This window comes from Balaenoptera acutorostrata, chromosome 11, assembly GCF_949987535.1.
Source record: "Balaenoptera acutorostrata chromosome 11, mBalAcu1.1, whole genome shotgun sequence".
NCBI classification, from domain to species: domain Eukaryota; kingdom Metazoa; phylum Chordata; class Mammalia; order Artiodactyla; family Balaenopteridae; genus Balaenoptera; species Balaenoptera acutorostrata.
The window spans coordinates 104,935,264-104,949,807 of NC_080074.1; the positions used below are offsets into that span (position 1 = coordinate 104,935,264).

At 37.6% G+C, this 14,544-nt stretch overlaps 1 protein-coding gene across 22 annotated transcripts in view; it reads left to right on the plus strand.

Moving 5' to 3' along the window:
- Positions 1-14,544, plus strand: part of WNK1 (WNK lysine deficient protein kinase 1) — a 135,519-nt gene that overhangs the window by 72,895 nt on the left and 48,080 nt on the right. The window lies entirely within an intron of this gene.

A 14,544-nucleotide genomic window follows, 5' to 3' on the forward strand; every position in this document is an offset into this window, starting at 1 on the left:
ATTTTTTTTTTTTTAAATATTTATTTATTTATTTATGGCTGTGTTGGGTCTTCATTTCTGTGCGAGGGCTTTCTCTAGTTGTGGCAAGCGGGGGCCACTCTTCATCGCAGTGCGCGGGCCTTTCACTATCGCGGCCTCTCTTGTTGCGGAGCACAGGCTCCAGACGCGCAGGCTCAGTAATTGTGGCTCACGGGCCCAGTTGCTCCGCGGCATGTGGGATCCTCCCAGACCAGGGCTTGAACCCGTGTCCCCTGCATTGGCAGGCAGATTCTCAACCACTGCGCCACCATGGAAGCCCCAGTACTGAATGTTTTGATAGTGAATAGACCAGAAGAATGAAGTATCCATCAGATACCCATATATTTAAACATTCTCTGCTGTCTCTCAACCACCAGCCTTCTTTGTGGGTCTTGCAATATTTCTACTTTGAAACTTGGTAGATTTTGTTATGAACCATCAGACAGTGCTTTGCTGTTAGAGACACTGCCTAGGCATTACCGAGTTGTCTAGTGATAGGTGTCTCTAATTAATCTTGTGAATTCAATTCCTGATTATTTCTCTAAACAAATAAAGGTTGGTACTTAAAATACCTCGAGGGATCATGGAATTTTAGTTTCTTTATCTAAAATGAAGTCTAAAAAATAACTCTGCTATTTAAAGAAATAGAGTTATAAATTATATGGTAGGACTGTTTTTTTTTTTTAATGCAGAATTTATGGGTGACCTGTATTAAATTCTACCTTGTTCTATACCTTACCCACCAAATATGTTTAACTGGTTAAAAATAATGACTGTGTAGGATGAGTAGGTGAAAAATAGTGTAAACCCTATTGATTAAATCTACTCACCAGAGGCTCAGGGCTAAAAGCAAAGTTCTTTGGCTTCAGACTGTCAGGCACAGCACTGCCATAAAATCAGATAAAAGTTTATATAAGCAATTATTTGATAAAAGTAAAGAAAACAAATTAATTTGATTTTTAAGATAATGCATTTGAGACACTGTCTAATCAATAAATGAATCTTTATTTGCAAATGCAAACTCCAGCTCAGTTGAGAAGAAAATCCCCTTCTCAAATGAAAAAAGTGTTTGGCGTTAGTTTAATAGACCCTAGAAAGACCAATATCACTGTTTCCATAGTCTTAGTGTAGTATTTACCCTTTTTTCAGTTTTTCAGTGGGTTGTGTGTTTTGGTTTTTTTTTTAAGATAAAGTTCACATACCATGAAATTCTCCATTTAAATCATTTGAAGGTGTAAAAATCAGTGGGTTTTAGTGTATTTACAGTGTTCTGCAATCATCACCACTAATGCCACTCCATCTCCCCAAAAAAGAAACCCCCCACCTGTTAGCAGTCACTCCGCATTCCTCTTCCACCCAGCCCCTGGCAAGCACTAATCTACTTTCTGTCTTTATGGATTTGATTTGCCTGTTGTGGACATTTCATACGAATAGAATCATAAAATATATGGCCTTTTGAGTTACACTTTGTTTTTGTGTTATGCTTTGATTTAGCGTAACATTTTTAAGGTTTATCCATGTTTTAGCATGAACCAGTACTTCAGTCCTTTTTGTAGCTGAATAATATTGCATTGTATGAATGTACCACATTTTTAATGTTCAACAGGTTTTATTTCCTTCTATTTCTGTAGTTTCTTCCTCCTTTTCTCATTGTTTAAACTGTTTGACCCTATAGCCACCCTCACCTCGGGAGAGGAATTGGGAACAGGAAGGATGAAATATACAGTGTTTTAAAAGGTATTGTCCTAGAGCCCAATTTATTAAATCTTTGTTTATAGTTTTGTGTTTGTAGCATAGCATATGGTACATTGTAGGCACTCAGTGATATTTTGAAGAATAAATGATTCAATTAAAGGAATCCCAGATATAGTCAAGTTAGACACTATGTCAGTTTGGGACAGTTGAGTTTACCCTGCAAAATAAGGTCACCTTAGAAATACTAAAATTATCCTACTAACGTGGAATTGAATAGTAGCAAGTAGAAACTGATACACTTTATATATGTACATATACAATATATTTTTGTAGAGTGGGAAAAGCTATTTGGTACAACTAGAGCAGAAAACAGTAACTTTAATAGAGTCAAAATTCCAGGACTAGAAAGGCATTTGAAAAAGTCATCTATTTACATGCTCTTCCATCAATTCTCAAATCACTATTGAGATCTTTGCTGTGCAAAGTGCAGTCCCCACAACCAGCAGAATTGGCATCCTAGGACACTTGTTATTATAAAAATGTAAAATTTTGGCCCCGTCCCAGACGGATTGAGTCAAACCCAGCATTTTACAAGATCCAAAGATGATTTGTGTATACATTAAAGTTTAAGAAGTGTGAGCTACAACAGTGATCACCTCAGGTCCCTTCCAGTTCTGTATACCTTATTTTTGGTTAAATTAAAAAAAAAAAAAGTAGACTAAATATTGTAGTATCAAGCATTATTTGAATAAATTTTTGTTCCATTTTTCATGGAACCTTTTTACTAGCATTATAAGTAACCAGGTTGACTTAGAAATCTAACCTTATTTAATTGCATTTTTTTCTGCCTATTCAGGAGTTGCTTTTTAAAAACGCAAAATAGTAAATAAGTCAAGCCAAGCCGTGGAAAAGCTGGAATAAAAAGCTTGAGGAGTTAATAAGTCAGTTGGAACTTTTGGAACCCTTGGTCTCTGAGGATACTGCAGGCATTTACTTGTTCTTTGTTTTTCCTCTCAGCTGTGAAAACTGAGCTCTGTATTATCTACAGTCTGTTACTCTGTACTTCAGTTATTATATTTCTTATCTGGGAAACTCTGTCTTGGTTTCACTAACCTCCATTCCCATCTTCTGGCTTCCAATGAAGAATAAAAAGGGCTATGTCCTTTTTTAATTTTCTAAAGTTTTTCTCATGTTTTGGGTGCTGAGATAAATGTGTGGGGAGTTTACCTTGATTATACAATGATTTATATGATTGTATAAGCAATAGTGGTGACTCTATTGAAATACACCTTGAAGTATTGTACTTTCCCTCAAGTTTGCTTTGGGTGTAAATTTAACTAATTTTTTAAAGGATATGTCAGCATTAGTCTGCCTAACGCTTGCACATTAATTAAGGAAACATGTTTGGTTATCCATCGAGAGATCATCAAACTCCCTAATGCAAACTGCCCCCTGCCACTCCAGATTCCTGGTTTCCATCCCAGATCTACTACGCACCCCCTGTTTACCAATAGTAGTCAGTGAACTGCCCCCTCCTGAACTCACAAGGCCTCCTATGGGTTTGGCACTATCTTAGAAATGGGATACAAAGAAGAGTGTTTAACAGCTCAGGATTACTTTTTTACGTTTGAAGATCACAGAACTCGAGTCAGTTGAACCATAAACTCTAGTTCTCAGTTTCTTTTCAATTTATTTTAACGATTATTCACTTATTTAACAGCCATTAGTTAGGTGTCTTCTGTGTGCCAGGTTGAGGATACAGCAGTGAACAAGATACATGCTTCAATGTTCTTTCACCTTCTTGTAGGGAAGGTAAACATTGAAGTAGTAAATATAATAAAGCACGTGGATTTTATAGACATAATGAGGTACGGGGTTTTGATCTCATTGAGATAGTCAGAGACAGTATTCCTGAGAAAGTTGGTTTAAATTGAGAGCTTTATTGGCCTGTGTCAGGGATGCTAAGGCAGAGCTGTATGAAGGAATGAGCCAGTAGCCCCAGTCATCTGGAGCTCTTTACCAGAAATATTTCTAGGGTTCTTTTTTTTATTTTTATTTTTTTTGGCTGCGTTGGGTCTTCGTTGCTGCACATGGGCTTTCTCTAGTTGTGGCGAGCGGGGGTTACTCTTCGCTGCGGTGTGCGGGCTTCTCATTGTGGTGGCTTCTCTTATTGCAGAGCACGGGCTTTAGTAGTTGCAGCGCGCAGGCTCTAGGGAGCGTGGGCTTCAGTAGTTGTGGTGCGCAGGTTCAGGAGCTGTGGCACATGGGCTTAGTTGCTCCGCGTCATGTGGGATCTTCCTGGACCAGGGATCAAATCCGTGTCCCCTGCATTGGCAGGTGGACTCTTAACCACTGTGCCACCAGGGAAGTCCTAGGATTCTTGAAGAAAGTCATGCCAATATTGTTGCCCCTTCAGTGTTTCCATCATACTCAACCTGTCTTATTAATATACTATAATGATAATTATATTGATATTAACTGTTGTCCCCCCCCCCCCCCATGAGAACTGAGCCTCTCAAGGACAGGGTTTTTTTTTTTTAAATAAATTTATTTATTTATTTATTTTTGCTGTGTTGGGTCTTCGTCTCTGTGCGAGGGCTTTCTCTAGTTGCGGCAAGCGGGGGCCACTCCTCATCGCGGTGCGCGGGCCTCTCACTATTGCGGCCTCTGTTGTTGCTGAGCACAGGCTCCAGACGCGCAGGTTCAGCAGTTGTGGCTCACGGGCCCAGCCGCTCCGCGGCATGTGGGATCCTCCCAGCCAGGGTCCAAACCCGTGTCCTCCGCACCGGCAGGCAGATTATCAACCACTGCGCCACCAGGGAAGCCCAAGAACAGGGGTTTTTTTCCCTCTGTAGACCAGTTCACTGCTACATGTCTGGCCTTGCAGTGGTACAGCTGCCATGTAAATAGCAGATGATAGCAGTGTAAATATTAACACATATACATCCTATGTCTCAGACATTGCATTAAACACTTTGCATATATTATGTAATTTAATTCTTCCAACAACCCTCATTGGGGATGGTTTACTAGAACTGTTGTCTATACTTTAAAATAAAAAGTCTGAAGCCCAGGATGGCTAGCCCATGATTACATATCTAGAAAATAAGAGTTATTCTGTTATTCTGATTCCAGGTCCCCTGCTCATGTCAAAATTCTGTACTGAATTCATAAATGTCTAGTACAGTGTCAGTCTGTGACCTGAGGGCATTTAAACCTGTCTGTGTAAGTGCCAATGTGAAGGGGTAAATGTGTAATTTACCAGTTTAATAACTATATTCTGTGGTGCACTGACAAAGAACTGTTGTGTGTCATTGTTCTGCACATGCATTTCATTCAGGTCTCGGAGAGGCCTTTCCTGCCCATCCATCTAAAACAGTCTTACGTGTGCACACACTTTACTTCTATCCCCTATGGTTTTATTTTTCTTCATGGCTTTTATCACAACCTCACAGTGTTTATCTAAAGCCCCAATTAGAATATAAATTCTATGGGTTGGGGGTTTTATTTGAGTTGTTCTTGGCTGTTTTCCTAGTGCTTAGAGCCTGGCAGGTAATAGGCACTCAGTCAGTGTTTGCGAGATGAATACACGAATACAGAACTATAAGGAGTGAAACACAATGTTGCCTGTGGAGGAAATGGGCTCTGGAGTTGGGTCTGCTTGAGTTCAGATCCCAGCAATGTCATTTCCTAGCTGATACCTTGGGCAAGTTAATTAACTTCTCTGAGCCTAAGCTGGTAATGAGGATTAAATGAGAAAAGTGCCTAAATCAGTTAGCAGTCAGTACTTATAGGTATTGCCATTATTACCATTAACATCATTATGACATGCTTAGTAGTGAAATAAGTTGTCTCTTGTTCTATTCTTTTACCTAGCAACATTCAACAAATAGCAGTGTTTAAAATGTGTTTAATGAACTTAAAATAAAGCCAAGTTTTAAATGAGTGAAAATGAGCTCACATTTATTTATCATCTTGCTTCTTGCCAATCACCTTGCAAAGTGCTTTACATATACTATCTTATTTTAATCTTTTGTATTCTGATAAGTAGATAATACCTTCATTTTACAGGTGAGAAGATAGATTCAGAGGTTAAGCATTTTGCCCAAGGACATGAAGGAGAAATACTAATAGTAGGGTCAGAAATCAAGCATCTCTAACGTAACACTAATACAAACCTTAAAATGTTTTCCTTTTCCTGTTTCTGTTTTCTAAACTTTTTTCTCTAGATTTCAAGGGAAAAAAAATTTAGGGTACATGGGTAGCATAAGTCTAAGATTGGTATCACAAGTTTGAGCCCCTGTTTAACAGGGTTCATGATCCCTGTTCAAAAGAGAAAAACTTATCTTGAAGTTTTTTACCATTGGCAATGAAAAGATCCAAATAAGAGTAGTAATGTACTTAGCACAATTTTTGTCTGCTATTAAAAGAATAGAAACTACGGTAAGCAGTGGCATCAGTTTTTTATATGGAGGACAGTGCATTTGAGATTGAAGCAGTACACAAGCTTTCATGTATCCAGAGAGTAATGAGCCTTGGGGAATCATGAGGTCAACTAATTTCCTTGGATAGAGCTAGCTGGATTTGGTAGGGAGGTTTGAAGAGGCTTGTTTTCCAATGGGATCATAAGGTATGTTCAAATTCCTGTAAACTAATGGTTCATACCAGTAAGAATCTGGCTGAATCCAGCCTCATAACAACCAAGTTAGAAATAATGGGGATTTTTAATTACTTTGTTTGTGTAATTTGACTTTGTCACTGATTCCATTAGCCTTTGGATTGCAAGGTTTGAACATTCTGTCTGGGAAAAACAGAATCAAAGCAGTTGGGGTGAAATTCCTTTTGGCTTTTATATAACAGATTGCATTTCACCCTACTTTTTTACAGAAACAAGTGAAGCTGATTCCTGATTATAGATAGGGTTTGAAAAGTTGGGAAAAACTTTGTATTTTTTTCTTTAGCAGTTGGATTTTTTTGTGTGTGTTTGATATCCCAGAGATCTGAATCCACTGGAATTAGCTGAAATGATTCCTTTATAAATTTTATTCCTATTTCCATCCAATAAATTTAAATTATACACATAAGAGAAAACTTGGTGTATCATAGGGTGTATCTTAGGAACATTTTGCATGATTTTCAAAGTCATTCTATTGCTGTCCTGTGATTTGATTAATATTAAAGGGTCTTAATCAGACCAATAATCTTAAACCATATAGTTGGGTATCATTCCCAACATTTTAGGTGCTAAAAAACAATTGTGAAATCCCTATTTCAGAATTTCTCAGAAAAGCTAGTTTTACTTATCCCAACTGAATGTTGATCTATAATTCACACAGCATTAGACTACAGAATAAAAACTGATAGGATATAGAGAGATGGTTTCTACTGTGTTTAAGTAAATTATAATAGTATTGAGTTTCTTGGTATCTTGTAAATAATTTATATGCCAGAAGATTCATACAAATACTTTGTAGTTGCCGCCTTCTCTCTATGTGTGATTTGAGGTATACCTTGAAAGAAGGGTAAGACTCAGTTGACTGAAAAAGGGGTCAGTAGAAAGAATATTCTTGTGAAACTGTGCATTAAGTATTCAGTGAAAAAGTAACTAATTTGGCTGGACATATCTGGGAGGAGGTTGGAGCAGAGAAGTAGGTAGAAGTTGACTTATGAGGGCTTTTCACCCCAGATTAAGGAAATTAAAAGCACTATAATGTGGGCTAGAAGTAACACTGAACTAGACATTGTTGAATCTGGATTCTAGTTTTTGCTTTTGCCATTGACTAGGCCCTTACCCACTAGAATATAGGCTCTATTTGGTGTATTCTAGGTGCTGAAGGTAATGCAGTATATCTAGTAGGTGTCTTATACATACTAGACTAGGCTGCACATGGCATGTCATAGATGCTGGTGAATTAATGAATTAATTCCATCTTTGACATGGCATTAATCTCTTTTATCTGCAGTTTTCTCATTTGAACAAGTTGGGACTCTAACTCAGATTCTTTCTAGATCTGTGATCCTGTGGTCATCTCTTAGGTGTGGAGAACTGTTAACCATGTTTGAGTAATGTGTTGTGAGTTAAATGCTGTCATCAGATGATTGGAAATGGTTAAATGTCAGATGATTAGATGAAGCCAGATGATTGAGAGCTGGCCACAATGTAAAATACAAATTGGAGAGAATAGAAACAGTGAGACCCATCTTAAATTGGTCTAAGTTTAAAGAGGTGAGATGCTGATAATCTGGATTTTGGTGGTCACAATTGTTATGCAGAAGAAGCAGTGATTTTGAGAAGTAACAAGCTAGTAAAAATCTCATTTTGTCCAACCAGAGATCTTTGGCTCTTGGAGGGGCAGTAGGAGTACTAGCAGGAGAACTATATATGCGCTGTTTTAAACATTTCTCATTGTTTAAAGAGCTCCTAGAGAATAATAGTACTTAAATATTGTGGGAGAAGAAGCATCCAAGAAGACTAAGGTTTCTATTCTGGAAATAATGATACCATTGAAAGAAATGGAGGAAATCCAGAGAAAAGCACTGACTTGAAGAGAAGGAAGAAGTAGAGTTTAGACATATAAACTGTTACATGTATGTGAATGGTATTTTTATTGTATATATTGAAAACTTTTATTTTGATATATAAAAAAAGGCTCGTCTTCATAGATCTAGATATTTGTGCTGCATTATACCATTGTCCAAAAAAGCTACCTCATTTTTGGTTTTGTTTGTTGCACAGTAAAGTTTAAAAACCTACTCACGTGTTTATGTCTGATGAACCTCTGAAGCAGGGAGCGTGGTGCCGGTTTTCTGGCTCTTCCGTTTTCATTTAGCTTAGCGTAGTCCTAAGCAGCTTTGGTCAGACACCTAAGTCAGAGGCATTGGTGGACCGCATTGCTGTATTTATGAGCAATAGCTGGCATCCTACACTGCCTACTTAGTGTACTTTGTAGTGACAAATTGTGTTGAGCAAGAGATCTGTGGCAACTACTTTGAGATAGCTTGTTAGAAATAATAGTCATTTCTAGCCTTTAGAGTAGAAATAATCCTACCAAATAACTTCTAAGCCCTTATCCTCCTGTTAACTGAGTAATTAAAGCCTTAGTACCCACTGTCTTGATGGGGATTCAGGCTTACCAAATTACAAGGGATAGCACTTTGTTATGTTATCCATTATAATATTGCAATGAACAGTGCTTTTTCTACCATCTTCATTAATGGCATGAAGAAAAACCTTTCCTTAATCACTAAAATCAAAGTAGTAGGGCTTCCCTGGTGGCGCAGTGGTTGAGAATCTGCCTGCTAATGCAGGGGACACGGGTTCGAGCCCTGGTCTGGGAAGATCCCACATGCCACGGAGCAGCTGGGCCCGTGAGCCACAATTGCTGAGCCTGCGCGTCTGGAGCCTGTGCCCCGCAACGGGAGGGGCCGCGATGGAGAAAGGCCCGCGCACCGCGATGAAGAGCGGTCCTCGCACCGCGATGAAGAGTGGCCCCCGCTTGCCGCAACTGGAGAAAGCCCTCGCACGAACCGAAGACCCAATACAGACAAAAATAAATAAATTAAAAAAAAAAAAAAAAAAAAAGTAGTAGTCATTTGGGTCCATGAGATCTTCCTGGCAAATAGAAATGTCTTTAGGTAGATCTTCATATTGAGGCTTTTAATAATAGGGGGGAGCGGAGAAGTATAAATTCTTATCACTTCTGGGTGATAAGCTGTTCACAGCTATTTAATTTTTTTTTTAATGTACCATGAGACAGTGGTAAGGCAGTTTACCTTAATGTCACCACTTTTAAAATTAGGTTAACAAGAACTATTATGCTTACTTTTCAAGTGAGTTTAAGGAATATGGCCCAGGTCACACAAACTTGGTGCATGAGAGGTTGAACTAGGAACTTATTCCCAGTATTGGGATTTCCTTGTCCAGTGTTGTTTTGGCTATATATTCTTAGTTTACATTTTGGTCATTGAATTCGTTCCCCATTTTCTTTTAAAGCATAGTTTCAACATGATTAAGGGGAAGGGAGTGTTTAGATAAACAGATTTCTGGTGTAGGTTTTGATGTCAAGGAGGCAGAACCTGTGGACATAATGGGTGGAGCTTCAAGCAAGTAAAAAAATCTTATTTTGCTTGTTTAGGGATCTGCTGCTGTTGGAGGAGAAGCAGGAGGGAGGAGTAACAGACTAAGTTTCCCTGCTCTTTGGCATGTAGTTTTGTTTAAAGGGCCGATCTAGAATAAGTAGATTGTTGGCTCAGAGCAAACTTATGTCTGAGAGTTGGGGAAGCATGGCTAGTGTTAAACAAGAAACTAAACTTCAGCCTGATTTTGATGTCTGCCTTGCTTATGCTGTGGGCTAAGTTACTCTGTTAATTTACATCTTATATATTTCCCCCCTCATTTTCCTCTAACTGTAACAAGTCTATTTTGCTTTTTCTGATGGATTTTACAAAGAGAGATTTTTGCTCAGTGTTTGTCATCGTAAATTCTCATTGCTGCTGCTGTCCTCAAAAGGATTGTGTAAATGAGGTGGGTAAGAATTTCCAGTGTATACAAAAGGTATGTTGTAGCCATTTGATGATACGTGTGGAAAGTTTCAGTTAAAGTATTGAGAGTGTTTAGTTCAGAATGCTTTTTAAAATAATCTAGTTTTGTAGTTTAGTTAAGTTACACAACATTTTGTATGAGGAGGAAGGAGACTCTTCTCAATTCTGAATGATTAGCAAAAGTTTTGCTCTTATGAAAAGGAAAATGTTACCCTAACACATTTGAAACTTAAGTTTTTAAGAAGCAAGTGCTGACACTTTTTAAGAGCTAGAAGATTGAACCAGAGAATACTATATTATGACTCACTTATATTTTTATTATGACTCACTTTTATTATTCCAGCAGATTAGTTGCAAACTGTAAGTATAGAGAATTGACAGAAAAACTTAGTCTGTAAGATGCATGTATGTGTTTGGGATTTTTCTTAGTTTAAGTAAAGCAACATATTTTATAAACGTTTTTATCAACTCTTTTTTTTTTTTTAATATCAACTCTTGGTGTGCCCTTGGAGCGTCACAATTGTTGTTATTGTTTTCTGTTTGTACTCCATTTAAGACTGCACAAGAGTCACCTTTGTTTTTTTGTTTAAGAGAATGTATAATTTTATATAATCGCAAGTGTCTTAAATGAATGTACGTTTGCTGTTCAAAAAGTACTTTTGTTTAATGCAGAGAAACATGCTACTGTCCCATGTCAAAAAACATAATATGGCACTGCTCCCTTAAGAGAGATCCTGTGAATTACAACAGTAAGGAAGAATATTTCTAGAGCTGGCAGGTTGCTAGCTCTGGAAGGATGGAGTGACAGGATGCATGTCTTTAACTAACTTAATTTTTCTTATATGTAAAACATTAGCCCAATTTATCTGCCTTAGCACTTTTCTGTTTTGTATTTTTGAACCTCATGCAGGATAGGTGAGCAAAACTTGGCTTCTGCTGGTCAGAACAGGACTAGAATAGGACTCTCTGGGGCTAAATCAGACAGTATAGAAAAGAGGTGACATTTGAAGGATTTTCAGACTCTAAGTTGATTATCTTTGTTGAAATACATAAATTAAAAGGAAAAGGGCTTCCCTGGTGGCGCAGTGGTTGAGAATCCGCCTGCCAATGCAGGCAACACGGGTTTGAGCTCTGGTCTGGGAGGATCCCACATGCCGCGGAGCAACTAGGCCCGTGAGCCACAATTGCTGGGCCTGCGCGTCTGGAGCCTGTGCTCCGCAACAAGAGAAGCCGCGATAGTGAGAGGCCCACGCATCGCGATGAAGAGTGGCCCCCACTTGCCGCAACTAGAGAAAGCCCTCACACAGAAATGAAGAGCCAACACAGCCATAAATAAATAAATAAATAAAATTAAAAAAAAAATAAAAGGAAAAAAGATGAAATATTGTCATTAAAACATTTTCTCATCATTATTTTGTTCTGTCTGGTGCTTAAATCGTGTTTTAGAATAATCTTAAACCAACTTTTTAATTTAGAAAAATCATCAATTATAAAAAAATAGAGTTCTCTTTTTTAATTTTTGAATTTTATTATATTTATTTTTTTATACAGCGGGTTCTTATTAGTTATCCATTTTATACATATTAGAGTTCTCTTATCTCTTAAGAACAAGAAGCCTCTAAGTATGATGAGTGCTGTGTATTGAAACCTGTGCTTGTTTATTTTAAGCAGCTTTCCATCATGTGTCCCAGATGCATTTTCTGTAGGTCACTTTCAGGGTCATTGACATTTCATGCTCATTGTTACCTTTTTTTTTTTTTTTTTTGGTCATTTTTAGTATATAATCCCTATATATGCTTGCTTCTTTGCAAATGATTCAGAATACTTCTGTTAGATATTTTGATAATTCTGGTTTCTTGATAGTTGCCGAGATTTCTTCTTGTCTTTTTCATTATCTCAGTGGGTAATGTTTTAATACCAGCTGCTGGACTGTCTCCATTTTATTGGCTGTCTTGGCACCTGCAACATTTTTTAAGGCAGCAGTGGCATCTGAATATGTTGTGTAGCATTGGTATGGAATTTTCTGTACCTAAATCTTGGCTATACGTTGAGAAAGCAGCTTAACCTAGTAGAGTCAACGTGTTATATGATGCATAGTTGCTGGTTTTGTCATTATGACCTTATATCTCATTTGTTCAACTAGCATTTCTACTTGTAAATAGGAATTCCTGTTTGTAAAGTCATGAATGTATGTATGTCTGCATAGGTAGGATTAACAAGAGGGTTATTTTTAAGGATAACCAAGGATGAAAGCAGGTTCACTGTGGATCTTGGTGATTATTTTTCGAAGAGAATTCTTTGCTCCCTTTTAACTGTAAGCTTTATTATCTTTGGTGATGGCCTTTGAAGTCAAAGGTGTGCCTTAGGTCAGCAAACTTAATAATTCAAAGAGATTTCAACCTAGATAATCACATATGATTCTAGTTCCCATGAATATAGTTGGACAGGTGTTATCCCCGTTTGCTAGACAGGGACTCTGAAGCCAAGAGCAGCTTCTGCTTGTCCAGTTCACAGTGAATTCCAGTCTTCTGTCACATCCTTTGATCTTTCCAATATGCCTATGCTAAGTTGAAACAGAAGAGTCTTTTAATATAGTCAGTATAGGTGTGATTTATTAACTCAGTATGTAGAGTTTTATTGCCAGAAGGCTAAACTACATTCCTCTAAAGTGTATGTGTTTATGGAAGTAGGAACATTTTTTCTAATCATAGTCTATGTCCTCTTTTAACTACTTCCCTGTAACATATGGAATGTCCTTACATGCAAAGGCCAACTGTGTATTAATGTCCAATTTTAGCAAAGAACAGTCCTTCAGATAATTTTCTGCCAATAGTGAATGTTCTAAGAACTTAATATATGGTATTTTAGATTGTTTTTCCCATTATACTTATAAATAGCATCTTAAAAGTTTGCTTTTATACACTTTTACGTGTTTATTGTAGAAAAACAAATATAAAACAAAATCTCCAGTGTTTCTGCTACCAGAGAACTTTCAGTGAGCATCATCCTTATTTCCTTAAAACAGTTGCTGTTTTCTTTAGCTTTAATTTGAAATACCGTACCAGCTTGCTCAGTTAAAGCAGACTTTTGCTTCAGCAGCATTATTTTTTGTTTTCATTAGAAAGATTATGTGAAGACAAAGACTAGTTGGAAAACTTAGCTGGTCTTGAAAAATAAAAAGATTGAGGAAAATACAAATACTTACCTTTGTAGTCATTACTTAGAAACAAACATTTTAAATACATGGATTTTTAACTTTAAGGTCAGCCTTATTAGACAGTTTCGTGTTGTGGAAAGTTAGCCCTAGAGAGAGAATCCTCCAAATCAGGACTTAAAAAAAAATTTTGATTGATTAATTAATTAATTAATCAATTTATTTATTTTTGGCTGTGTTGGGTCTTTGTAGCTGTGTGCGGGCTTTCTCTAGTTGTGGCGAGTGGGGGCTACTCTTTGTTGCGGTGCGCGGGCTTCTCACTGTGGTGGCTTCTCTTGTTGCAGAGCATGGGCTCTAGGCGCGCGGGCTCAGTAGTTGTGGCTCGCGGGCTCTAGAGCGCAGGCTCAGTAGTTGTGGCACATGGGCTTAGTTGCTCCGCAGCATGTGGGGTCTTCCCGGACCAGGGCTCAAACCCGTGTCCCCTGCATTGGCAGGCCAATTCTTAACCACTGCGCCACCAGGGAAGTCCCTTCCCCCTTTTTAATTAATGTATTGATTGATTGATTGATTGATTTTTAGGACTTTTGAATAATGTAGTGAGTAATTGATGAGAATTATCCCACCACAACTCTAGTATTTAAAGACTTTAGAGCTAACCATTTGATATATTTCATTTTAATCTGTGAGAGATGACACTCATTTCTGTGATTTATCAAATTTATCACTAATTCTAATATATATCATCACTAAGACAGTAGCTGATTATAATTTATAATATATTCTAACTTTTCTAGTCCTGTCTCCTGTTTCCTACTCCCTGTGTGTTATGTGGTTATAGACTTACAGTGCCACTTGGACAGCATATCCGTGTTGCTACTTCATATCAATCCATCTGGTTACTTAGATGAGGCAAGAATAGATAATGAGATGTTTTTCTCCACACCACCTTTCAGACAGGAGTAGTTTGTTATTCTTTCTTATATATATTTTCCACACACTGCTGAAGTTTTATTTGCAAAGAATTTACACTTTGTGAAGATTCTAAAATACTACTGTGATGCTGTTTAGTATTATATATAATAGTGATATTGAATTTTCTTCGGAAATTAATTGGAGAGCTTGTCTTTCATATGGGT